We start from the raw sequence: 27373 nt of genomic DNA, 5'->3' as shown, positions 1-27373 counted from the left end.
CTTTCATCCAAAGGCACGATTATCCCTGCAGGGAGGTGTTCTGACAGCAAAAGTATAAGACTTACATAAAATAAGAATCAAACTTGAAGCAGGGATATTGGCTATTACAAAGCAAGAACAGAATCTCTGTTCTCTGAGACTTCAGCCTACACCGTTGTGATTTACTTTGCTGTGGCTTTTCAGCCAGAGAATTGCATGTCCACACCAGAAGCAAGCACTAACATATGACACACATAATGGACCTGCCTGAAACCTTCTGAAGGTGATTTATGGAGAACAATCTTATTATTCACTCGCTGCTGTTCACTTCTGTTATTGCTCCTATTTAAAGCCAGTATGGAAAAGGCCATTTATCTCAACAGACAGAGATTGTCATCTAGGCGGCTTGTTCTCAGAAATACACCCGGGTGTTCTGATCGCAGCCCCTGCCCCCTCCCCCAACACAGGCTGGCTAATCTCGGGAAAGTTTATAAACATGCCTCATGGCTGAGAGGTCACTGAGTTACAATGTCAGGATGTCCCATGGAGATCCAATGGGGTTGCCAACACAAGTTTGACATATTCCTGGAGATTAAAAATGTGTTGCTGGAAAAGCGCAGCAGGTCAGGCAGCATCAAAGGAGCAGGAGAATCGACGTTTCGGGTATAAACCCTTCTTCAGGATTGAGGAGGGTGTGCCAAGCAGGCTAACATAAAAGGTAGGGAGGAGGGACTTGGGGGAGGGGCGTTGGGAATGCGATAGGTGGAAGGAGGTTAAGGTGAGGGTGATAGGCTGGAGAGGGGGTGGGGGCGGAGAGGTCGGGAAGAAGATTACAGGTCAAGGAGGCGGTGCTGAGTCTGAGGGTTGGGACTGAGAAAAGGTGGGGGAAGGGGAAATGAGGACGCTGGAGAAATCTGTATTCATCCCGTGTGGTTGGAGGGTTCCTAGGTGGAAGATGAGTCGCTCTTCCTCCAAGCGTCGTGTTGCCATGGTCTGGCGATGGAGGAGGCCAAGGACCTGCATGTCCTTGGTGGATTGGGAGGGGGAATTAAAGTGTTCAGCCACGGGGCAGTTGGGTTGGTTGGTCCGGGTGTCCCAGAGGTGTTCTCTGAAACGTTCCAGAAGTAGGCGGCCTGTCTCCCCAATGTATAGGAGGCCACATCGGGTGCAGCGGATGCAGTAAATGATGTGTGTGGAGGTGCAGGTGACTTTCTGATGGATATTGAAGGATCCCTTGGGGCCTTGGAGGGAAGTGGGGGGAAGGTGTGGACGCAAGTTTTGCATTTCTTGCGGTTGCAGGGGAAGGTGCCGGGAGTGGAGGTTGGGTTGATGGGGGGTGTGGATCTGACAAGGGAGTCGTGGAGGGAGTGGTCTTTCTGGAACGCTGATAGGGGTGGGGAGGGAAATATATCCTTGGTGGTGGGGTCCGTTGACTCCCACAGCTACCTAGATTACACCTCTTCCCACCCTGCCCCCTGTAAAAATGCCATCCCATATTCCCAATTCCTTCGCCTTCGCCGCATCTGCTCCCAGGAGGACCAATTCCAATATCGAACAACCCAGATGGCCTCCTTCTTCAAAGACCGCAATTTCCCCTCAGACGTGGTTGACGATGCTCTCCACCGCATCTCCTCCACTTCCCGCTCCTCCGCCCTTGAACCCCGCCCCTCCAATCGCCACCAGGATAGAACCCTACTAGTCCTCACCTACCACCCCGCCAACCTCCAGATACATCGGATCATCCTTTGTCATTTCCGCCACCTCCAAACGGACCCCACCACCAAGGATATATTTCCCTCCCCACTCCTATCAGCGTTCTGGAAAGACTACTCCCTCCGTGACTCCCTTGTCAGATCCACACCCCCCACCAACCCAACCTCCACTGTAACCGCAAAAAATGCAAAGCTTGTGCCCACACCTCCCCGCTTACTTCCCTCCAAGGCCCCAAGGGATCCTTCAATATCCATCAGAAAGTCACCAGCATCCGCTGCACCCGATGTGGCCTCCTATACATTGGGGAGACAGGCCGCCCACTTGCGGAACGTTTCAGAGAACACCTCTGGGACACCCGCACCAACCAACCCAACCCAACACAACTGAACACTTTAATTCCCCCTCCCACTCCGCCAAGGACCTGCAGGTCCTTGGCCTCCTCCATCGCCAGACCATGGCAACACGCACCTGGAGGAAGAGCGACTCATCTTCCGCCTAGGAACCCTCCAACCACAAGGGATGAATGCAGATTTCTCCAGCTTCCTCATTTCCCCTCCCCCCACCTTTTCTCAGTCCCAACCCTCAGACTCAGCACCGCCATCTTGACCTGCAATCTTCTTCACGATCTCTCCGCCCCCAACCCCTCTCCGGTCTATCACCCTCACCTTAACCTCCTTCCACCTATCGCATTCCCAACGCCCCTCCCCAAAGTCCCTCCTCCCTACCTTTTATCTTAGCCTGCTTGGCACACCCTCCTCATTCCTGAAGAAGGGCTTATGCCCGAAACGTCGATTCTCCTTCTCCTTTGATGCTGCCTGACCTGCTGCGCTTTTCCAGCAACACATTTTTAAGCTCTGATCCCCAGCATCTGCAGTCCTCACTTTCTCCTATATTCCTGGAGATTTCAACACATGACTTCCAGTTTATAACTGCCCCACCCAGCCAGACTGTCTGGCCTCCTCCCAGTACAAGTATCTGTTAAACCTCTGACAGCCGATGGCAAAATAAAGCAGCAAGTCAGAAGTTAATCATTATTCAGTTTTAGATTTATTCACAAATTGAGACATTAAAGTGCAAACGTCTCAGCTCTGTGACTGAAAACCAGCCAATACTTCCTCGATCTTTATATATCCACATGTCATTATCCAATTAGTATCACCACCTAGAGACATTTACCTTCATTTGTACAATCAATAATATCTAATACTTTTCAGAACTAATATATTTGTTCATTGAAAGAAACCATTTTGGCATTTTTCTTCTGAGTTTCTCAAAGCTATGTTCAGGAGATTTAAATCTTTGAGATTTGCAGGAATAGTTCTGGAGAGTGTCGAGTCCAAAAGCAGGTACGTTTTTTTTCAATAGTGTTTTACATTAAGGTAATTCATCGCAGGACCAACCCTTGTGTGAGGAGGGAAAATATAGTGGCCTACACATAGAACTAGATCTAGTCAGATGGCAGAGGCAGGCTAAAGCACCTAAGTCCTGACCTGTTGGTGGTTGTTGCACTATGCCATTGCAAGGCAGCAACCGAGAGAGGTCATCTTGGCTGAATGGGGCAGTGAACTGGTGAGAGTCCAGCGATAAAAGTGCAGGTAAACCAGATATTTAAAGGAACTTGATGTCAAATTGGTGTTGACATTTTTGAGGCAATGTTTTGAAAATGTTAATGTACACTTTGCATTAGCTGAAAAAGTGAGGAGCACAGATGCTGGAGATTAGAGTAAAGAGTGTGCTGCTGGAAAATTACAGCATCCGAGGAGCAGGAAAATCAACGTTTCGGGCAAATGCCCTTCATCAGGTATGAGGTTGCATTAGCTGCACCCAGTCAAATGATACAAAACAGTCGTTGGGTAGAGAATTGATCAATGGAAACAAACTTGTCATCTTGACTCCTGATAATTGACATTTTGCCTAACTAGTTCATGTTAATTGTAACCATTGCTATCAGGCAACAAACTACACCTTATTATGGAAGAAAATGCAACTTGTTGTTTCGAGGTTTATTCTTTACCACTGATAATTAGACAGGTCCTTAGAATAAACATAAAAGAAGGGGTCAGGGATCTTGTGCCAGAGTGGTAATGTCCCTGCCTTTGGACTTCGAAGGCTCATGTTCAAATCTCACCAGCGTCCCCACTCTTTGGGGTTCTTGTGGTGCAGTGATTGTGTCTCCACCTCTTACCAGGAGACCTGTGTTCAAGTCCCACCTGCTCCAGGAATCTGTAATAACATTTCTGAGCAGTATAATTAGAAAATGCCTCGATCCTATTGAAGGACACTTGTGGCACAGTGGTATTGCCCCTACCTCTCAGTCAGGAAGCCTGGGTACAAGCCCCATCACCTTTAGAGGCTTGTAACAACATCTCTGAATAGGTTGATAAGATACTATTTAAAAAGATGGGATCAGGATCCTTGTAGCACAGTGGTGGTATCTCTGCTTCTGCTCTAGAAGGTCCATGTTCAAATCTAAGCTGTGCCAGAAATGTGTCACAACTTGCCTGAATAGGTTGATTTCTAATATTTAGAAAGGATGGGTGTTGTGGTATAGTGGGGGTGTACCTACCTGCGAGCCAGGAGTGTTGGGGTTCAGGTCTTACCAGCCCAGGTGGCGTGTCTCACAGCATGTCTGGATGGGTTGATTAAAATAATTAGAAAGGAGGATTGGTGGCAGTAGACTGCCTTATAGACTGGTTGTTTCCATGCTGTGTGACTCTGTGAGCCCTGAGCCTTATATGACAGCTATGCCCTTTAATTTTAATCGGAGTTGATGCCCCTTTTAAATAAAAATCCTTCATAAGGGCCTTTTGAAAATACCATCTCCTCCTCCTGAAGGTGCAGAATTGTGTGAGGGACATGACTCCAAATACAGTGGACAGGAAACATTCCTTATGGATAGCTGAGATATTAAATTGGAACCCGAACTTACTGAAGTAAATCTGAGAAGATTGAGTTGTCTTGATTTGGGAAGGGTACAAGTGCACGTGTGTTCTGACTGAATAAGATCCCTCTTATTGTATGAACAATTTGACCAAAATCTGTCGTAGGGTTTTCTTCATACTGTTTATTTACAACCAAAATTTTCTCATTAGACAGGATTCAGAGGGAAAAGGGGTTTGGGTGGATTACTCTTCAGAGGGTCAGTGTGGACTTGTTGGGCTGAAAGGCCTGTTTGCACGCTGTAGGGAATCTAATCTAATCTAAAAAACCTCATAGCAAGCAATATGTCAGTTCCAGTTCTTCCACGCTGCCATTTTATCCAGGGTCTACATTTAAGTCATCATTTACCCACAGACTCTTTAACATAATGACACTTTCTGCAAATCAGCCCCTGGACTTTGTTTTCAGAGTCAATGCTCCAATTCCTAATTGTTGAACATTGCTTTAAATTTTTTCTTTGTCGTACCTAACAGAGTTGTATTTCTGTACAAACTCCAATGCATCTTCCACTTCTTTGTCCCCTTCATTGGCATTTGTGCCTTCAGCTGACAAGGCCCTATGATCCCGAAATCCCTTTCAAGACCCCATGACATCACAGCACCTTCAATATGTTAGAATATCCCAATGTGCTCCACTGGAAGGTAATCAGACAAAAAAACTGACGTCTAGTCAAAGATGGGGTCATTAATTGACCAAATGTATGGTTAAAATAATAGGTTTCAAGGATTGCCTTCAAGAAATGAGAGGAGGAGGAAGGGAACTTCTGAGCTGAGGCCACTGAGACAAGGTGGGCTGAGGAAGTCGGGGATTCTGAAAAGACCAAAATTGGAGGAATGTGGCATTCTCAGAAGGTTGAGGGCTGGAGGATGTTGCCGATATAGAGAGGGATGAGATAAATCACTTGTTGTTTTTGTTGAAGAACAAGAAAAAAAGTCTTTGAAAAATCTGATTTTTTTTTTGCCAACATTAACACTTTTGCATGTCTTAGGTGGGCTGAATCAGCCGTGACCCAGTTTTCCAGGAAGCCCTACCTACACTCTGTGACTGCTGGAGTCCCAGAGCTGAGTGGCTCTGATAAACCTCTTGTTGAGGCAAGCTTTAGGGAAGCAAGCTGCTTACTGAACACTTAGGCACATGGTGCAATGAAAATGTATTTCTTTAAGGGGGTTGAAAAGGCAAGGAAAACACTTTTATATAACATCGATCTCAAAGCAGTTGGTAAGTGAGATTACAAAACGTAATTTATTAGTTTCAACAAAGCCTTGATTTAAAAAATGATAAAGGGTCAGAGATGGTCTTATGACCTTGTCATTAATCCAATTGTATGAATGTATTTGATCCAGACAACTATTTCGTAGTTCTTCCTTGGTTATTAAGGCATTATCATGATGCCACTCTCGAGATGATTGCTGATTTTGCTTCATGTGGGCAAGGAGATAGATATATCTAGAACTGCCTTGTTTGTGTCAGATGCCTGGGTGACACTCCTAAGTTCACTTTGTCCACTGTGGTGACACAATCTCTCAATCAAGAGCTGGCTTCTCTTCCCCTTCTCCTTGCCAAAAAGTGATGACTTTACTCTGGGCATCGCACCCAAGTCGCAGCACATCACTGTATCTCACTGTTGGCTAAATATGTGGGAGTAGAGCTGAGGATGAAAATGGGATATGGGGTTAAGAGAGGGAGAAGAAAGGGGAAATGTGAGATAGGACAAAGCAAGGAAATAAGCCTGTGGCCAGGAAATGTAGGGAGTAGATGGCTGGCGAGACGTAAACACGACAATTTGCTGTGTATGGCTGGTAGTGAAAAAGGTGATAAAACTCACTCACTGGTTACAAAAAAAAGCCTAAAATAATGAGTTGCCATGGATTTTCTGTTAAATGTGTGTGAAACAAATACTTGAATTCAGTTTGATTTTGTAAGCCCAACACGACTGTCTGACCATCATAAACTGTAATGACAAAGACACTTATTTTAATTGGCCAATGTTCTGCCAAACGGCATCATAGATGTGTCTACGTCACATGGACAGCAAAAGTTCACACAGAAAGCTCCCAATACCTTTTCTTACTGATGGACAATAAATGTTGACGTCACTTGTAATAATCTCAAGAATGGTTCTTTTCAAAAGCACAGATTTTAGCTGCAATGTTAACTGTTTGAATGCATCACTTACAAATTCTGTTTATTGCTTAGTATGATACCTGGGCTTTTAAAGGAAATGGTCAGAAGGATCCTGCACTGCTTGTAGAAAGCAGACAGACAGAGGAACAAGGGGAAAAAGAGGCAGTGTCTCACTCTGTGTGCCAACATATGTGAGGGAGGACCATCCATAACACTGCCTACGTGGTTGGCTGATAGTCACCATCAAGACACACACATGAAACTGGACTAGGCTCTACAGCCTATGAAGAATGGCTTTCAAACACTTTTCATTGGGTGCAAAAATACACACTTAAGGGCTTCAGTCCACGGCTAATATTCAACTACGTTGGAAGCATGATCAACAAACCCTGTGGATTCTCAGGTACTCAGCGTCTGACCATCGGGCAAAGGGAACCTGCTCAGAGTTGACCCCACCTTTGTTGCCAATCCTCCTCCCAACTCTCCACGATCCCGAGAACCCTCCTGTCACCTTCACCAACCTAGGCCTCACCCAGGTTGCATAGCTGGCAGCTGCCACTGAACCTACTCTCACTGCATCCAATGGACATCTCCTGGCCTCTGGTTGCCTAGCAATACCGGGGGCTTCATTCCTGCCCTTGGGGTCCTCCATCCCTGGGAAGGGCTGCAGCTGGCTGAGAGAAACTCAATAATGACAGGCCTTCCCCAAATGCAGGTGACCCAAGATGCTTGCTGACTCCAGTCAGTGAGATGAATCTCTGTCACCTGTGTTAAATACCACTCATTATCTTTCTGAAAAGAAGAAAATCAGGGCAAAAATAATCTTGACCATTTTTCAAATCCCACTTCTTGAGATTTGGGTGATGCAAGGAAGTCTGCCTATATTGTTCATCCCTGATTGTTTTGAGGATGTGGAGGTGCACCTTTCCCCTGAATGATAGTGATGGTCCCACCACAATTGTGCTAGACATTCGAACGCTCTAACATACATTCTAACATAGGATCAATCACAGAAGTCTTACACCACAGAAGGAAACCTTTCTCCTCATTGTGTCTGGACTGGCACTTCAGGTGAGCATCATTTACTCAGTGCCAATCTCCTGTTTTTTTCTCCATACCCTTGTACATAATCCCTCTTGAATACCTCAGTTGGACATGTCTCCATCAAACCTGCAGGCAGTGCATTCCGTACCCTAACTACTTGCTGAGCAAAATGCATTTTTTTTCTCATATCACCCTTGCTTCTTTTGTAAATCACTTTAAATCTGCCTTGTTCTTGTTCCTTTTACAAGTGGGAACAGTTTCTCCCTGACTACTCGATCCAGCTCACTCATGATTTTGAAATTGGTTGTCAGATCTCCTCATAGCCTTCCTCTCTCCAGTCTTCGATCTATCCTCATAACTGAAGTTTCTTAACCATGGAACCATTCTTGTAAATCACTCTGTACTCTCCAATGCATTCACATCCTTCCTATTAGGTGACACCCAGAACAGTACTCAATACTCCAGCAGGGTTCTAACAAATGTCTTGCACAAAATCAACATCACCTTCCTGTTCTTGTAGTCTATGCCACTATTAATAAAGCTGAGGATATTGTATCTTAAAAATTGAAAGAAGATTTTGAATAAGTTAGTTTTGCTAATTTTAAGGTTTCTGAAACAGAATAGAAGTTTTTTTTTACAGTGTAATATTTACTATGCTAAAGAAAAATGGGCTTTTCATATCCCCAGCAAATTATAAAGTACTTCACTGCCATCAAAATGCTTTAGGAAATGCATTCAGCGCTACACTGGAAGAAGTATAGCAGCTAACTTGTGTACAGCCATGTCCCACAAACAGCAATAAGATAATGACTCAATCATCTACTTTGAATGGAATACAGAAGATGCCAACATTGCAAAGATCTTAGAAGCTTGTAGCTAAACATTACAGAGACAGTGGGTGGTGGTGGTAGCTTAGAGCAAAGAAAGATTTGAAAATAAGGTTGAGGCTGTTAAAATGGAAGTATTTTAAGACCAGGAGCCAGATGTGGATCAATGACTATAGAAGTGGAGAGTAAGTCAGACTTGGTCCCTCTCATTATCTTTCCTGCTGCACAATCTCAGCAGGCGGGAACACTGGATACAAGTTACAATATGGGGGAGCACTGTATTGAAATCAGATGAAAGATGGGAGTCTGGCCAGTAAACAATGAAAAATAACATATAAATGCATATTTTTGTCATCTGATGGCACTAATTTAGAATTCTTGACACAAAGGAACATGTCTGAATGCTAACTGAGGATGAACCAGAGAATGATTTTGAAATACGAACCACATTTATCACTATTTCTAATGGTTGAACTGTACATTAGGACTACTTGAAGTGGAGTGTAACATCATCTAAAGAGAATATGGTTAAGACCATCCCAAAGGTCACTCCTAATCCATGGTAGCACAACTGACAGCCAACAAGCCCAGATTTAGTTGCCTGACACAGTAATGGATCATCACACCACTATCCCTAACCAGAACAATCTCCAGAGGCTTTCTGTAAATTGCTCCCTCTTACCCTGTGTCTTATTAGGTCTTTGTATGAACGTACAGGTTCAATATTCAATTTGTGGGCGGCACCGTGGCACAGTGGTTAGCACTACTGCCTCACAGCGCCAGAGACCCGGGTTCAATTCCCGCCTCAGGCAACTGTCTGTGTGGAGTTTGCACGTTCTCCCCGTGTCTGCATGGGTTTCCTCCAGGTGCTCCGGTTTCCTCCCACAGTCTAAAAATGTGCAGGTTAGGTAAATTGGTCATGCTAAATTGCCCGTAGTGTTAGGTAAGGGGTAAATGTAGGGGAATGGGTCTGGGTGAGTTGCTCTTCGGCGGGTCGGTGTGGACTTGTTGGACCAAAGGGCCTGTTTCCACACTGTGAGTAAGTAATCTAATCTAATAAGAAATTCAAGAGAGACCTCTTTGGCTGAAAAGTGGTGAGAATGTGAATTAGTTACCACAAAGGATAGTTAACTCAAACAACTTACAGGCATTCAGGTAAGCAGGATAACTAGTTTAACTTGGGATTATGCTCGACATGGACTGGTTGGACCAAAGGGTCTCTTTCTGTGCTGTATGACTCTGTGATGTATAACTACATGCATATTAATTAAGAGCTAGTGTTGCCCCTTGGGCCAACCCCACCATTCAATACAATTGTGGTTTATCTGATTTCTCCATATTGTCTCTGAACAATGATAACTGTTCCATCCTTTGCTTACCAAGAATCTGCCAGTTTATGCCTTAAAAATATTCAAGGACTTTACTTCCATCACCTTTTGAGGAAGAGCATTCCAAAGATATTGACCTTCCATGAGAGAATGTACTCTGTATCTCTATGTAACCCCTTCATTTTAAACAGAAGCACCCAGTTCTTGACTCTCCCACAAGAGGAAACATGCTTTCCATGTGCATCCTTTTAACTATTTGTTGACAACATGTTACAACATTTTTAGATCCTTCCTTCAATAATGAAACTGACACTGGACACAGGACTACAGATGTAGTCTCACCAATGCTCTGCATCCTGAAGTACAAATTGATGCAAGATGAAAAAATAATGGATATCCGAATGGGATGAACAGTGAAGTAATTAGAGTTGGAGGAGGTTCATTGGATCACAAACACTGGCATGGAAACACTGGCACCAAATGGCTTGTTTCTATGCTGTGAATTCACTTAATTCCAAGTAACATAGGTCAACGTGTAAGTGCAATAAGTAGAGGTGTAATTTGATCTGTTTTGAAAAAGGCTACACTGTAAAGGTTTAATCTTTTCTTGATCCAACTTTCACAGAGCCTTCTGAGTGGGTTCACAGCTGTAGTCCAGCAAATCTTGCTTAGCCATCAATGCTTCAATTACTCGCATGTTCTGTCAGCTTCTCACGGTCGAAGGCACCAGTGAGCTTCATGACTCTGTTCCTAAAATTGCTTTCTCCAGCTAGTTTGATTTTTGTATTGTGTTGAGACTATTGTGATCTGCAGAATTCGTGGCCCTCAGCTACACACCCACACAAGCTTTAGTGGGATCCCACAATTAATGCGATTGCAAATCTCTTAAAGTAGGGATGATTTTACTGTGAGACTGTAATCTCCCACCCTCATGTTTGAGAGTCAAATCTCCCACCTGTTTTGACTATGCTGGTAATTGTCTTATCTCATAACAGAATAAGACATAACAAGATTATGCTATGGGGGCAAAGCAATCCTACTATCTCTTGCAGTCCTCTACTTAATCTAAGGATTGAAGGGGAACATGAAATATTAAATGGCAAATGTCAGAATATTTTTTCAATGTAAGCCACTGAAGTAAGACTGAATGAAAAGTTAGCATAAAGTAAATTGAAAGCAGGTGCAGTGAAGATTCTCTTTATCCTGAAAGATAAATGTTTGAGACCTGTCTATCGGATAGAGTAGAGGAGACATGAGGAAGGCTCAGAATGCAGCTGCATTCTGTAATTGAGACAAAAACAAAATGAAAAATTTGCGAAGGTTGAAATTCTGAAATGAAAACAAAATTCTACAAAACACAGCAGTTCGGTCATTATCTGAACAGAGACAAGGTAGGAGTTTATTGTTCTGGCAGTAACAGCTCTGCCTACAATTGCCTAGCCTCAAAGCTCAGAATTTCTTCTTCAAATTTTTTTGCATCCCTACCTTTGACCACTTTTTCAGCATGCTACTTCTAAGTGCTTGTATGTTCAGTCTTCTGACCACGTGTCCTTTCATTTTTGCATATGGCTGGCCATGAAACTTTGTCTGATGTGTCTCCTGTGAAACACCTTGTGACATTTTACTCAATAAAGGTGCTATGCAAATGCAAGTTATTGCTGTTAATGCTTTGTATGTAGACCTTGAAACAGAACAAAATGAAATGATACCCCATCTCTGTTCTGACCTGTTGCGTATTTCTAGCCCATTCCATTTTTATTTGTTGCAATTTGAAGGTAGTGGGGGGGGGGGGAGATGGGCCAATTTGTCTTTTCTCATATTTCACTGTTCTTCTCCTTGGGTACCAGAAAAATTGTCAAAAGAGGCCTGATGTTGCATCCTGAAGTACGAACTGTAGAGGGAGTCACCTCCTAGTGGTCCAATTTAAAACCAACATGGGTGAAAAAAAAGACTTGGAACCTGTCAACCACACACTTTCTGATCTGGTTCCTGGGCAGGAGGCCAGGAGGTTGAGGCAAGAAGGAGGAGGGGGCATTGGTAGACAAAATCCAGAACGGCAGAGAAACACTAAAGTCCGTTATTAAAATAATTGACTTTGAAAGATACACCCCATTTAAGTTCAACTAGGCAAATGTGCAAGTTCAGGACAGCAAATGTTTCAGCAAGTTTGGTGAAGGGACTGCAAGATTTGGTGTTTGCAATTGACGTCTGCAAAATAAAAGGGATCAGAAGAGACATTTCTTTCAGGATTCAATTTAGTTCCTCCTAATGGTCAGAAGTGGGAGCTGAACTGATCCTGTCGAGCAAGATGTGCATGGTTGAAATTAGACCGTACAGTATTAGTAATAGTTACATTATTGAAACTTCATCTGTCCGTTGTCTTGGGGAAGGCATCATTCAGTTTAAAACATTGCTCCATTTTAATACCTCTGTTACCAGAATTAGAAGTTGTGAGTTCATTCTTCTCAAGTCACTGATGATTGATGAACATTCATTCATCAGTAACATTCATTTGGACATCCTTCAAATGCTTTGTCTCTAACCTACCGGTTACGTTTCTGCTCTTCAATGTTGAACCTGAATTCATTAAACGTTGTCAAAAAGAGAGTTACATGTTACCAAAGATTTTTGCCTTGCACTGATCGGGATGAAAGCAAGAATGCCAAATTTCAAATTAATTTGCTCATCAAATTAAACAGCATGTTCCTTTTCTTGTTTGTAATAGGAAGAGACTCAACCAACCTACAAAAGCTAAAACAAAACGTCTATTGTTCAATGTAAGTCTGTGATTGGGAGCTCATGCTGAACAATCCTAAGTGTGCTGTTCACTACATTAACAACTGATTTAGGCTAAATAAAACCCGAAAGACCAAGGCATGCTGTAAATCAGAAACAAAAACAGAAGCTGCTGGAAAAGCTCAGCAAGTCTGGCAGCATCTGTGAAGAGTTAACATTTTGGGTCCAGTGACCCTTCTTCAAATTTAGGCTAGTCAGTTGAACTTGTCATGTAGTTCAAGCCTCACACATTTTTCAATCTACTCAGAAACTTTGGAAGCCTATACATTCGTGCTAGTTTCACCACAGTAACCCTTCAGCTCGTCAAAGTCAACTTACAATCCAATCAGCACTCGTTTTGATAATGAGAAATTTCGCATTCCTGCATTTGCCCTGGTGAGTGAAAGATGTAAAGTTCTATCCCCTTTTCATCAATATCCAAGTTCAATACAACCAAGTGACTGTTATTTTTATTTTTAATCTTCCACATTTGAATCAACAATGGTTAATTTTTAGGCCCTTTTGAATAAAGTTTGATTTTATAAAATGGAGCTTATACAAGCTTTATGGGGAGTCAGTGGTAATGTCATCAGGATAGCAATTACAACCCTAGGCAAGCGCTCTTGGGGAAAGGGTTTGAACCCCACCATGTCAGATAATGAACTTTGAATTCAATAGAATCAGGAAAAAAGATCTGACTGGAGAGCTACCATGTTACTGCTTTTGATTTCTGGTTCAATAATATCCATTAGAAAAAGAAACCTGCTTAAATGCAACTCTAGACAAGTTTCAATGTGGTTGACTCTTAGACCCCACTGTGGACAGTTAGCAATGGACAGTATCAACCATATGCCATAAATGAATATATAAAAAAGACAACCAAGATAGATATATTTTCTCATCAACCTGTTCAAAGATGTTATGACCCACTCTGGAGCAGCCTCTTGAACCGAGCTTATTGGATCAAAGGTATGAACACTACCCCTGCACCACAAAAGCCCTGAGCTGACAAGGCAGATTGAGGCATTTTTAGAAGGCTGTGATTATTAGAATTGGAACTGCAAAGGTTGCCCTCACAACCCATGCAGTGCTAATGCCTGTAGCTCACTGTCAGCAAACATGCAGACATTGTGTCATGGCTTAATGGCTAATGCTTCAGTGCTGTGAGACTGCTTCAACTGGGGTTCAGTGCAGTGGGAATGCTCCTTATGGAGTTAGGTGTTGTGAGACTGCTCCTTCTGGGGTTTGGTGCTGTGAAACTGCTCCTACTGGCGTTCGGTGCTGTGAAACTGCTCCTTCTGGGGTTTGGTGCTGTGAGACTGCTCCTACTGGGGTTCGGTGCTGTGAGACTGCTCCTACTGGGGTTTGGTGCTGTGAGACTGCTCCTACTGGGGTTCGGTGCTGTGAGACTGCTCCTTCTGGGGTTTGGTGCTGTGAGACTGCTCCTACTGGGGTTCGGTGCTGTGAGACTGCTCCTACTGGGGTTTGGTGCTGTGAGACTGCTCCTACTGGGGTTCGGTGCTGTGAGACTGCTCCTACTGGCGTTCGGTGCTGTGAGACTGCTCCTACTGGCGTTCGGTGCTGTGAGACTGCTCCTTCTGGGGTCCAGTGCAATGGGACTGCTCCTACTGGGGTTCGGTGCTGTGAGACTGCTCCTACTGGGGTTCGGTGCTGTGAGACTGCTCCTACTGGGGTTCGGTGCTGTGAGACTGCTCCTTCTGGGGTTTGGTGCTGTGAGACTGCTCCTACTGGGGTTCGGTGCTGTGAGACTGCTCCTTCTGGGGTCCAGTGCAATGGGACTGCTCCTACTGGGGTTCGGTGCTGTGAGACTGCTCCTACTGGGGTTCGGTGCTGTGAGACTGCTCCTACTGGGGTTCGGTGCTGTGAGACTGCTCCTACTGGCGTTCGGTGCTGTGAGACTGCTCCTTCTGGGGTCCAGTGCAATGGGACTGCTCCTACTGGGGTTCGGTGCTGTGAGACTGCTCCTACTGGGGTTCGGTGCTGTGAGACTGCTCCTACTGGGGTTCGGTGCTGTGAGACTGCTCCTACTGGGGTTCGGTGCTGTGAGACTGCTCCTACTGGGGTTCGGTGCTGTGAGACTGCTCCTACTGGGGTTCGGTACTGTGAGACTGCTCCTTCTGGGGTCCAGTGCAATGGGACTGCTCCTACTGGGGTTCGGTGCTGTGAGACTGCTCCTACTGGGGTTCGGTGCTGTGAGACTGCTCCTACTGGGGTTCGGTGCTGTGAGACTGCTCCTACTGGCGTTCGGTACTGTGAGACTGCTCCTTCTGGGGTCCAGTGCAATGGGACTGCTCCTACTGGAATTCAGTACAGTGGGACTGCTCCTACTTGGGCTTGGTGCAGTGGGACTGCACCTACTGGGATTTAGTGCAGTGGGACTGCTCCTACTGGGTTTCAGTGCTGTGAGACTGCTCCTACTAGGATTCAGTGCAATGGGACTGCTCCCACTGAGGATCAGTACAGTGGGACTGCTCCTTCTGGAATTCAGTGCAATGGGACTGCTCCTACTGAGGATCAGTGCAGTGGGACTGCCCCTACTGGGGTCAGTGCAGTGGGACTGTTCCTACTGGGGTTCATTGCAGTGGGACTGTTCCTACTGGGGTTCAGTACAGTAGGACAGCTCCTACTGGGATTTAGTGCAGTAGGACTGCTCCTACTGCGATTCAGTGCAATGGGACTGCTCCTACTGAGGTTCAGTGCAGTGGGACTGCTCCTACTGAGGTTCAGTACAGTGGGACAGCTCCTACTGGGATTTAGTGCAGTGGGGCTGATCCTGCTGGGATTTAATTCTATGGGATAACTCCCATTGAGGTTCACTGCTGAATCATGTTGTGATTCAGTTCTTTACCGCCAGTAAACTATTTCCAAATCTTATAATGTAGAAAATACAATTGCTACTGCAAGCGTAGCAGTCTCTCACAAAAAACCAACGTGAGCCAGAATTCGCCAGTGATAAATATTGTCCAAGGTACTAGTGATAATTGCCTGTTTTTTTTCTGAAATTGTGTCACAATGGCGAGTTAGGATGTTTCGTTAAAGTGAAAAACAGTGCAGTACTACCTCACTACTGCATGGATGCATGTCTACATTGCTGAAGCCTCTGGAAGGGACTTAAACTCAGAGCCTTCTGATTCAGAGACTAGAATACTGACTAAGGTCATGGCTGGCACGGCTCAGTTATGACATTGCAGGATGTCTGGTTTTAGATCTTTAATTTGCCAGTCAGTTCCACATGCCAGAGCAATTTTCTTTTCTTAATACTTGGGAATGTGGCCATCACTGACGAGGCCCAAATCGGTTACCCATCTCTAACTCTGCTGACTGGCTAGCTCGGCCATGCCAAAGGGGAGGTGGTGCATTGTGAGAATATCACTAGACTATAAATCCCAAAAATCTGTACAATTGCCTGGGGTAATGAGTTCAATTCCCGTAATGGTAAAAATGGAATTCAATATAATCAAATCTGGAATAAAAAGCTCGTCTAATAGTGCCTGCTGACAGTTGTCAGAAAAACCCATTTCATTTCCTGATAGCTGGCAGCACTGTGGCTCAGTCATTAGCACTGCTGCCTCACAGTGCCAGGGACCCAGGTTTGATTCCAGCCTTGTGTGGAGTTATTCATTTTCCCTGTGTCTGTGTGGGTTTCCTCTGGGTGCTCTGTTTTTTTCCCACAGTCCAAAGATGCTCAGGTTAGGTGAATTGGCCATGCTAATTTGCCCAAAGTGTTCAGGGATATGTTGGTTAGGTGCATTAGTAAGGGGAAATGTAAAGTAATGGGGTAGGGGATGGGTCTAGGTGGGTTGCTCTTTGGAGGGTCAGTGTGGACTTGTTGGGCCAAATGGCCTGTTTCCACACTGTAGGGATTTTATGGAAATCTACTATACAGACTTGATCTGGCCTACATGTGACTCCAGACCCACAGCAATGTGATCAATGTGCCGTCTGGGTAGTTAAGGGTTGGCAAGAAATGCTGGTCTAGCCAGTAATGAATATTAAAAAGACAAGAGTGAATCACACTGCTTTGGGTCTGGAACCTCATGTAAGCCAGACTGGGTAACAACAGCAAATTCCTTTCCCTGAAGGACATTGGTGAATCAATTGAGTTTTTCTTCATTTGATGGTAGTTTTTTGGCTGCTATGACTGAGACTTGTTTTCAATTCTGAATTTATTAACTGAATTTAAATTCCAGTAGTTACTGCAGTGGGTTATGAACCCATATCCCCAGAGAATTAGCCTCCACCTGCACATTATGAGTCCAGTGACATTATACCCACTACGCGACTATCTGCCTTTGTTCTCAATAATTATCAGGCATTTTTACTTCAAACTCCAATACCTGACATAGGATCTCAGACCCTTATCTTTGGTAGGTCCAAATTATTCTAGCTTTGCTGCTCAGAGCAGTGGATTCTGCCAACAACAGTAGCAAAGGAATTTTATCTTGTCTCAATGCCACTTTCTATTGTATTAACAGAGCATTCAGCAACACACTGTACAAAGGTAATCTACTTGCCTGCAAAGGATGAAATTTACTGTTTCTTCAATAAAGCTGTGCCTGGGTATTTATGAGCACATCTGAGGGGTGTGAGTTGGTGCTATTTATATGTAATATATACACATATTGATTTATTTTTGATACAAGTTTAGAAAAAGAAGATTAATTCAAGGTCGGGGGAATTAGGGAACAGGCAGTAACTGTTTTTCAATTTTGCAATCTCAATCAGGATAGGAGATGTTACCCAGAACAATAATAAGACATATTCATACCTACTGCTCATGCGGTATTTGAGAATCCGAGAATTACACAGCATAGGAAAAGAACATTTGGCCCATCATTACTGATGCCAGCCCTGTGAAATGGCTGTTCATATAGCTCAATTCAATATATACACCCAGGTCTCTCAGCTAATCGAGCCCTTTTAGTGTTGTACCCTTTATTTTCCTTTGCTTGACTGTATTTTTCGCATCATTCAGTTTCATCTGTCACTTGTTCACCCACTCCACCAACCTGTCTATGTCCTTTCGAAGTTCTGCAATATTCTCCATTTAAAAGCTGGCGCTCTTGTGCTTGGCTGTGCCAAGGGGAGGTGGTGGCTGCTGCTGGAACTAAAAGCTTCAGAGTTCCAGGGTCATGGTGCACCCCAGGCCAGAGGAAAGTAATGTCGAATGGGATTTTGCAAGGTACGAACATAGGGAGAGGTGTGCGGAGGACAAGGGGAGGGAGACCCATAGCAGGGTGGATGGCTCACAGAGAGATACCTGGTGTTAAGCCCCATGATCAGACACCAAATGCTTGCCTGCGGCTGGGTTCAAGCCAACAGCGGTGGGAAAAGCCACTGAAGTGGTCATTAGTTGGGCAGAATTTAATTCTGGTGGACTCAAGAAGGGAAGTAAGATTCAGGTACATAGTAGCATAGAGTATGAAAGCAAGAAAGCTCAATTTAACTCATGTCGAACAGTTGTTCAACCTCAATTGTGTGCTGCGATGCCTCCACCCCTGTCTAATTAAATGCCCTTCCCATCTCCAATCCTGTCACCAGAGAGGGCAGAAAAGTTTGCTCATTGTTTCGATATATTTTCCCACCATCAAGATTCAACTCCAGTTGCTGGGTTCATCTTCACATCTTCTTTGAGCAATTCTGAAGTTCTCTGGCATCATTCCTGAGTCTAAAGAAGACTGGAAAATAATCGCGAATGCCACTCAATTTCTATTCTCAACTCCCTTTGCATTCTTGATGCATCTCATCTGGTCCCAGTGCCTAAACAACTTTAAGTACAGACAGCTTATCCAACCACCTCCTCTTTCACCAAATTTAAACCTTTCAAGTGTCTGAACCATTTACGTTTTCACCATGGTCTATGCTGCATCACCTTCACTGGGAAACAGATGCAAATTATTCATTTAATAACTCAGTTATGTGCTTTGGCTCTGTGTGTAAAGCCCCTTTTTGGTTCCTAATTGTTCTCAGTCTTTCTTTTAACCCCTTTTTCAGTATCTATTTAGATAAATATGTGCACACACTTCGTATGAGTGAAGTGAGTAGCATCAGACGAGACATAATGAACACTAGGGTCGCTTCTAGCTGTGTACCCATAAATTCTATAACCCAAACATATAAATGACTGAAATAACAGGTAATTAACAGGGTCAGAAAATGTATATATTTGTGACATTGAAATGCACATACTGTAACAAATATGTACTCAGCATGTTGGAAATATTTTCTAGTCCTGAGGCTATGTTTGGTCGGCATTTACAGCATGTTATTTTATGTTAATGGCTTGGAGATGGGACTTAATTAGTGCTGTGCTTTCCCAAGTGGCTTGCAGGATGCTTCCTGGTGTAGTCACATATAAATGTATAGAGCTCCAGCTCTCACTCTCCATTCACTTTCCTGCTGAGCTATTTGCCAAACTCAAAATCCCCAATCAGATTCCTTTTTTGAAATTCTTTGCCTTTTCCAGTCGTTGAATTCAAAGGAAACTTTCCTTTTCTGGATTCACAGAGGACAATGGTCAAGTAAAGATTCTTGTGCCTATCCAACTGATCTAAAGCTATTTGACTGGCAGATTCATCACTGAACACAATAGTGGGCATTGCTGGGACAGCAGGAAGAGACCTGAAGAGGTTTGTTGACTGCCCAAATATGAGTGTGGGTTAGGGGGAGGCAGTGCATGTTAGAAACATCAAAGATAGGTGCCTGAGTAGGCCATTTGACACATTGAGCCACAATTACCATTCAACATGGCTGATCTTCCATCTTAATGCCTTAACCTCTGCTCTTTCACAAATCACTCCAAAGATTTTGCTGGGCAGGCAGTGCAGAAGGAAGTTTATGGTGGCATCCTGGGGTGATGGGCGGGAGTGAGAGCCTACAATGCATGGAAGGTACCATTCAAATGTGGTGCCCCCACCTTCCCTGTCATGTTCATGCAGATGACATGGTCACAGCACTTCCCAAAAATAAAAGGAGCCCCTTGTCTCAATGGCCATTCACAGTGTAGCCACGTCAAAATGCATCCCTTCCACTGCATCCCTTCCCTGTCATATTACAAACAGTTACCACACAACAGTCGCCAGGCCAAAAGGGTGAGAAGCAGAGAAGTCAAACCACTGTGTTATATTGTCACAACAACCACAAAACAGCAGGTTTATAAAGGGCACAAGCAAGTCTGACACTCTTGACATCATTGATTTATCCACTGCCTGCAGGCAGAAACTACACAGAGCTGCACACAATAAATAAAAAAAAAGGTCTGCAGCAATTATACTATTGTCTGTGCTCAGTATGTGACCTGATGCACTCCGAACTTGTCTCCTGCTTCCTTGCTGTACCTGCTGAAGGCTAATTGAGAATGCAATGTGAAGTTTGCTGCCCCACAGTCTCTACGTTGCCAACCTCTAACACAGAGATGGAATATTTAATCTGGTAAATTTATTTGGATTTGAGAGTTAAGGTCAGTTTCCAGCCCCAAACTAACCTCCAAACATCGATTTCCCCCACCCCCTGACTGTTTCCATCCGAGATTGTTCCTAGCCCACGCCAACACACTCCCCTCCCCACTGAGATGGGACCTGGTCCTGTGGGTGTCATTAATCAGCTCCCTGTCTGAATTCCAATGGAGGGGAGGCGGGCTGAAGTGCACGGACAACTGCGTCTTACCATGTTACTACAGAGCAAAGTCCTGAGGAATCTTGACTTCTGGATTCCCTGTGATTTGGGGACCACCCCTGGGTCAGGCAAAGTAGAAGTTAAGCCCATACAAAGAATTAAAGATTATCATCCATACAAATTGGCATAGATGGACAAATGCATGATCATGTACCCAGCCAGATACTGCTGATATATGACACAGAAATACACATGGAGTCAGAAGGTGGGGGTGGGTGGGGTCCAAAACGATCATATGGGGAGATCTCCAACACCGGACCCAGAAAGACAGTTGGGCCATAGATGTGATTCCTGGCTTTCCGTGGTACAGGTGCTTCTCCAGGATGCTGTGCATCTTCAAACATATAAAAATCTTACCAGTCTTTGCCTTCACTGTCAGTATCCTCACATTGGCACCTTCCACCTTCTTTAGAACATAGAACATAGAACATTACAGCGCAGTACAGGCTCTTCGGCTCTCAACATTGCGCCAACCTGTGGAACCAATTTGAAGCCCATCTAACCTACACTATTCCATTATCCAACGGCCATTTAAATGCCCTTAAATTTGACAAGTCTACTACAGTTGCAGGAGTGTGTTCCATGCTCTACTACTCTCTGAGTAAAGAAACTACCTCTGACATCTGTCTTATATCTATCACCCCTCATGTCCCCTCCGGCTAGCCATCACCATCCAAGGAAAAAGGCTCTCACTGTCCACCCTGTCTAACCCTCTGAATATCTTATATGTCTCATTTAAGTCATCTCTCAACCTTCTCTCCAACAAAAACAGCCTTCAAGTCCATCAGCCTTTCCTCGTAAGACCTTCCCCCAATACCAGGCAACATCTGAGTAAATCTCCTCAACCCTTACGAAAGCTTCCACATCCTTCCTATAATGTGGTGACCAGACTGTACGCAAAACTCTAACTGCGGCCACATTAGTGTTATGTGCAGCTGCAATATGACCTCATGGCTCCAAACTCAATACCTCTACTAATAAAACTGTATGGCTTCTTAACAATCCTATTAACCTGGGTGGCTACTTTCAGGGATCTATATACATGGACACTACCAAGAATCTTACCATTAGCCCAGTACTCTGTATTCCTGTTGCTCCTTCCAAAGTGAATCACCTCACACTTGTCCGCATTAAACTCCCTTTGCCAACTCTCAGTCCAGCTCTACAGCTTATCTTTATCCCACTGTAACCACTTGTTCCACAACTCCACCAATCTTAATGTCACCCGCAAATCTACTAACCCACCTTTCTATGCCCTCATCCAGGTCATTTATAAAAATGACAAACAGCAGTGGCTCCAAAACAGATTCCTGCGGTACACTACTAGTAGTTGAACGCCATAATGCACATTTCCCATCAATCACCACCCTCTGTTTTCTTTCAGTTAGCCAATTTTTGATCCAAACTGTTAAATCACCTTTAATCCCACGCCTCTGTATTTTTTGCAATAGTCTACAGTGGGGAACCTTATTAAACGCCTTACTGAAATCCATATACACTGCATCAACCGTTTTATCTTCATCCATCTGTTTGATCATTTTTTCAAAGAACTCAATAAGGTTTGTGAGGCATGACCTACCCTTCACAAAACTATGTTGACTATCCCCAATCAATTTATTCCTTTCTAGATTATTATAAATCCTATCTCTTATGATCTTTTCCAACACTTTATTCAAAACTGAAGTAAGACTCACTGGTCTGTAATTACCAGAGTTGTCTCTACTCCCCTCTTGAATAAGGGGACAACATTTGCGATCCTCCAATCTTCTGGCACTATTCCCATAGACAATGATGACATAAAGATCAAAGCCAAAAACTCTGCAATCTCCTCCCTGGCTTCCCAGAGAATCATAGGATAAATGCTATCTGGCTCAGGGGACTTATCTATTTTCACACTTTCCCAGAATTGCTAACACCTCCTCTTTGTGAACCTCAATCCCATCTCATCTCATCAAGTAGCCTGTATCTCAGTATTCTCCTCGACATCATTGTCTTTTTCTAGTGTGAATACTGACAAAAAAATATTCATTTAGCCCTTCTTCTATCTCCTTGGACTCCACGCACAACTTCCCACTACTGTCCTTGATTGGCCCGAATCTTACTCGAGTCATTCTTTTAGTCCTGAAATACCAATAGAAAGCTTTAGGGTTTTCCTTGATCCTATCTGCCAATGACTTCTCATGTCCCCTCCTGACTCTTCTTAGCTCTCTCTTTAGGTCCTTCCTGGCTGACTTGTAACGCTCGAGCGTCCTAACTGAGCCTTCACATCTCATCCTAACATCAGCCTTCTTCTTCCTCTTGACAAGAGATTCAACTTTTTTAGTAAATTACGGCTTTCTCTCTCTCGACTACTTCCTCCCTGCCTGACAGGTACATACTTATCAAGGACACACAGTAGCTGTTGCTTGAATAAGCTCCACATTTCAATTGTGCCTATTCCCTGCAGTTTTCAGCCCCACCCTATGCATCCTATATCTTGCCTAATCACATCATAATTGCTTTTTTCCCCAGCTATAACTCTTGCCCTGCAGTGTATACCTATCCCTTTCCATTACTAAAGTAAACATAACCGAATTGTGGTCACTATCACTAAAGTGCTCACCTACCTGCAAATCGAATATCTGGCTGGGTTCATTCCCCAGTACCAAATCCAATGTGGCCTTGCCCCTTGTTGGCCTGTTAACATATTGTGTCAGGAAACTGTTCTGCACACATTAGACAAAAACTGACCCATCTAACGTGCTCAAACTATAGTATTTCCAGTCAATTTTTGGAAAGTTAAAGTCCCCCTTAACAACTACCCTCTACCTCTTGCTCCTATCCAGAATCATGTTTGCTGTCCTTTCCTCTACATCTCTGGAGCAATTCAGAGGCCTACAGAAGACTCTCAGCAGGGTGACCTCTCCTTTCCTGTTTCTAACCTCGGCCCATATTACCTCAGTAGATGAGTCCTCAAACATCCTTTCTGCCCCCGTAATACTGTCCTTGACTAACAATGCCACAACTTCCTCTCTTTTACCATCTTCTATGTTTTTCTTTGGTGGGGATGTTGATCTCCACATGCTGGAGGTTGGCGTATTATATCATCCATTCCACCCTTTAAGATAGTTACATAGCATGTGATGTTAAGTAGAAAAGTACTCGCCTCACCTTTGGTTACTCTTTTTGTGCCATGGAGTCAGTGTAATACATTCAGTTAATGAGTTATGAGTATGTAAAGTAAAATGACATTGGTTAGACATAGTCAGATTATGTGCATTAGTTTGCGGCTATGTAAATGGTGAGTGTTTTAATAAACTTCAAGACATCTGACTCAACAAGAACCCAACTCTGTTGCATACGTTATGCAGATTAACATAGAGAAAACCAAAGCACACCATGATGCCAGTATGAACACATTAAAAGCTAGTAGCAATGGCTAGTTAGTTAGAACGTGACAGGAGTGTGGCAGTTGTGAAAACTCTCCTTTCCATAAGTCATCCATAGATATTTGGATTTGGAATTGAAATTACTAAAATTAAAGGCTACAATGCTATGTAACCGTCTTAAAGGGTGGAATCAATGATATAATACACCAACCTCCAGCACGTAGAGATCAACAGCCCAACCAAAACTAAAGTGCTACAAACAAAACTCAAGGCTGCAAGAGTTTCCTGAAATACAAAACACTCTATAACTCTCTCTTTTTCAAAAAGAAGTGGCACTTTATGAGACTCTCAGGGCAGCTCTGATTTAAAAAAAAAGTAACAGTTTAAAAGTATCGAATAACAGCCATCATCTTCAAACAATCCTGGAACAAAGTGCTGAAAAACGATACTACACATGGGGGTTTCTAAATTAAAAAGCCCTTATCTGTGTCCAGACGTCAGTTGACTCAGGTGTTTTATTTTCCAGAATTTCATGAAAATAATGAAAAATCGTGCATGATGTCATCATTTTTTTTTCTGATGCAAAAATCACCGACAGGCATAAGCCTGCAATTTTTAAAGGGGCAGTGTCTTTTAAAGCTACAATAATTAAAAAAGCCAATAAAAATCAGGTAACATCCTGCGTAACAATACAGATTCTTACACTGGCATTTTAGAAAGCATAACGCGATACAAGATGAGAAACAAACACCTCATTATGGATTGGTAATCTATTGCCATCCTGTCAGAACACCAGTAGCATTCTTGGTAGATAGAATACGTTTAAAGAAATTATCAAAATTTACTTTGTGCGTCAGCAGCTGACTGACAAAGAATGACAAAGTAAAAACAATGACTGCAGATGCTGGAAACCAGATTCTGGATTAGTGGTGTTGGAAGAGCACAGCAGTTCAGGCAGCATCCGAGGAGCTTCGAAATCGACGTTTCGGGCAAGAATGACAGGCAGTCAAACATATTCTTGTTTTGAAAACACAAAGGTAAGAAAAATAAAATCCTCTGTTAGGGAAGTCAGATGAACTCAGGGCATGGTTAAGAACATGGGACTGGAATATCATAGCAATTACAGAAATGTGGCTCAAGGATGTGCAGGACTGCCAGCTTAATGTTCCAGGATACAAATGCTACAGGTAGGACAGAAACGGAGGCAAGAGAGGACGGAAGTGGCGTTTTGATAAGGGATAGCGTTACAGCTGTACTGAGGGAGGCTATTCCAGGAAATGTATCCAGGGAAGTTATTTGGGTGGAACTGAGTAATAAGAAAGGGATGATCACCTTATTAGGATTGTATTATAGACCCTTTAATAGTCAGTGAGAAATTGAGAAACAAATTTGTAAGGAGATTTCAGTTATCTGTAAGAATAATAGGATGGTTATGGTAGGAGATTTTAACTTTCCAAACACAGACTGGGATGGCTGTAGTGTTAAGGGTTTAAATGGAGAGGAGTTTGCAGGAATTTGTGCAGAAGACAATTTTCTGATTCAGTATGTGGATGTACCTAGTAGAGAAGGTGTAAAGCTTGACCTCCTCTTGGAAAATAAGGCAAGGCAGGTGACTGAGTTGTCAGTGAGGGACCATTTTGGGGGCAGTGTCCATAATTCTATTAGTTGTAAAATAATAATGGAAAAGGATAGACCAGATCTAAAAGTTGAATTTCTAAATTGGAGGAAGGCTAACTTTGATGGTATTAACTTTCAAAAGTTGATTGAGGGCAGATGTTCACAGGTAATGGGACAGCTGGAAAATGGGAAGCCTTCAGAAATGAGATAACAAGAGTCCAGAGTCAGTATATTCCCTTTAGGGGAAAGGAAAGGCTGGTAGGTGTAGGGAATGCTGGATGACCAGAGAAATTGAGGGTTTAATTAAGAAAAAGAAGGAAGCATATGCCAGGTATAGACAAGATAGATCGAGTGAATCCTCAAAAGAGTATAAAGGGAGTAGGAATATACTTAAAAGGGAAATCAGGAGAGCAAAAAGAGGAAATGAGATAGCTTTGGCAAATACGGTTAGGAGAATCCAAAGGGTTTTTACAAATACATGAAGGACAAAGGGTAACTCGAGAGAGAATAGGGCCCCTCAAACATCAGCAAGGCGGCCTTTGTGTGGAGCTGCAGGAGATGGAGGAGATACTAAACGAATATTTTGCATTAGTGTTTATTATGGAAAAGGACATGGAAGATATAGAATTGGGAAAATGGATGGTGACATCTTGAAAAATGTACCATATTACAGAGGAGGAAATGCTGGATGTCTTGAAATGCATAAAAGAGGATAAATCTCCAGAACCTGATCAGGTGTATCCTAGAACTCTGTGGGAAGCTAGGGAAGTAATTGCTGGGCCCCTTGCTGAGATATTTGTATCACTGATAGTCACAGGTGAGATGCTGGAAGATTGGAGATTGGCTAACATGGTGCCACTATTTAAGAAAGGTGGTAAGGACAAGTGAGGGGACTATAGACGGGTGAGCCTGATGTCAGTGATGGGCAAATTGTTGGAGGGAATCCTGAGGGACAGGATTTACATATATTTGGAAAGGCAAGGACTGATTAGGGATAGTCAACATGGCTTTGTGAGAAATCATGTCTCACAAACTTGACTGAGTTTTTTGAAAAAGTAACAAAGAGGATTGATGAGGGCAGAGCGTTAGACGTGATCTATATGAACTTCATAAAGTGTTCAACAAGGTTGCCCATGGGAGACTGGTTAGCAAGGTTAGAACTCATGGAATACAGGGAGAACTCACCATTTGGATACAGAATTGGTTGAAAGGTAGAAGACTGATGGTGGTGGTGGAGGGTTGTTTTTCAGACTGGAGGCCGGTGACCAGTGGAATGCCACAAGGATTGGTGCTGGGTCCTCTACTTTTTGTCATTTATATTAATGATTTGGATGTGGACATAGGAGGTATAGTTAGTAAGTTTGCAGATGACACCAAAATTGGAGGTGTAGTGGACAGCGAAGAAGGTTACCTCAGATTACAATGGGAACTTGATCAGAAGTTGGACCAAAGAGTCTGTTTCCATGCTGTAGATGGGCCAATGGACTGAGGAGTGGCAGATGGAGTTTAATTTAGATAAATGCGAGGTGCTGCATTTTGGGAAGGTAAATCAGGGCAGGATTTATACACTTAATGGTAAGGTCCTACGGTGTGTTGCTGAACAAAGAGACCTTGTAGTGCAGGTTCATAGCTCCTTGAAAGTAGAGTCACAGGGAGAAGGCATTTGGTATGCATTCCTTTGTTGGTCAGAGTATTGAGTACAGGAGTTGGGAGGTTATGTTGCCACTGTACAGGACATTGATTAGGCCACTGTTGGAATATTGCATGCAATTCTGGTCTCCCTCTAATTGGAAGGATGTTATGAAACTTGAAATGGTTCAGAAAAGATTTACAAATATGTTGTCAGAGTTGGAGGATTTGAATTATAGGGAGAGGTTGAATAGGTTGGGGCTGTTTTATCTGGAGTGTTGGAGCCTGAGGGGTGATCTGAGAGGTTAATGAAACTATGAGGGGCATGGATAGG

The 27373-nt window shown here is 43.5% G+C and overlaps 1 protein-coding gene and 1 long non-coding RNA gene across 5 annotated transcripts in view; one reads left to right on the top strand and one right to left on the bottom strand.

Moving 5' to 3' along the window:
• The window catches only part of mafa (MAF bZIP transcription factor a), a 360209-nt gene that overhangs the window by 205129 nt on the left and 127707 nt on the right, over window positions 1-27373 (bottom strand). The gene's annotated exons all lie outside the window — the stretch shown is intronic.
• The window catches only part of LOC122558227 (uncharacterized), a 67065-nt gene continuing 45443 nt past the window's right edge, over window positions 5752-27373 (top strand). Inside the window, exon 1 of the long non-coding RNA XR_015759914.1 lies at window positions 5752-5850. This is a non-coding gene — a long non-coding RNA (uncharacterized LOC122558227). The remainder of the gene's footprint in view (window positions 5851-27373) is intronic.

This window comes from Chiloscyllium plagiosum, unplaced genomic scaffold, assembly GCF_037043375.1.
Source record: "Chiloscyllium plagiosum isolate Xiang-an unplaced genomic scaffold, Cpla_swu_hap1 HiC_scaffold_17, whole genome shotgun sequence".
In the NCBI taxonomy this organism is placed as follows: Eukaryota; Metazoa; Chordata; class Chondrichthyes; order Orectolobiformes; family Hemiscylliidae; genus Chiloscyllium; species Chiloscyllium plagiosum.
This window is presented reverse-complemented; position numbering and strand designations above follow the sequence as displayed.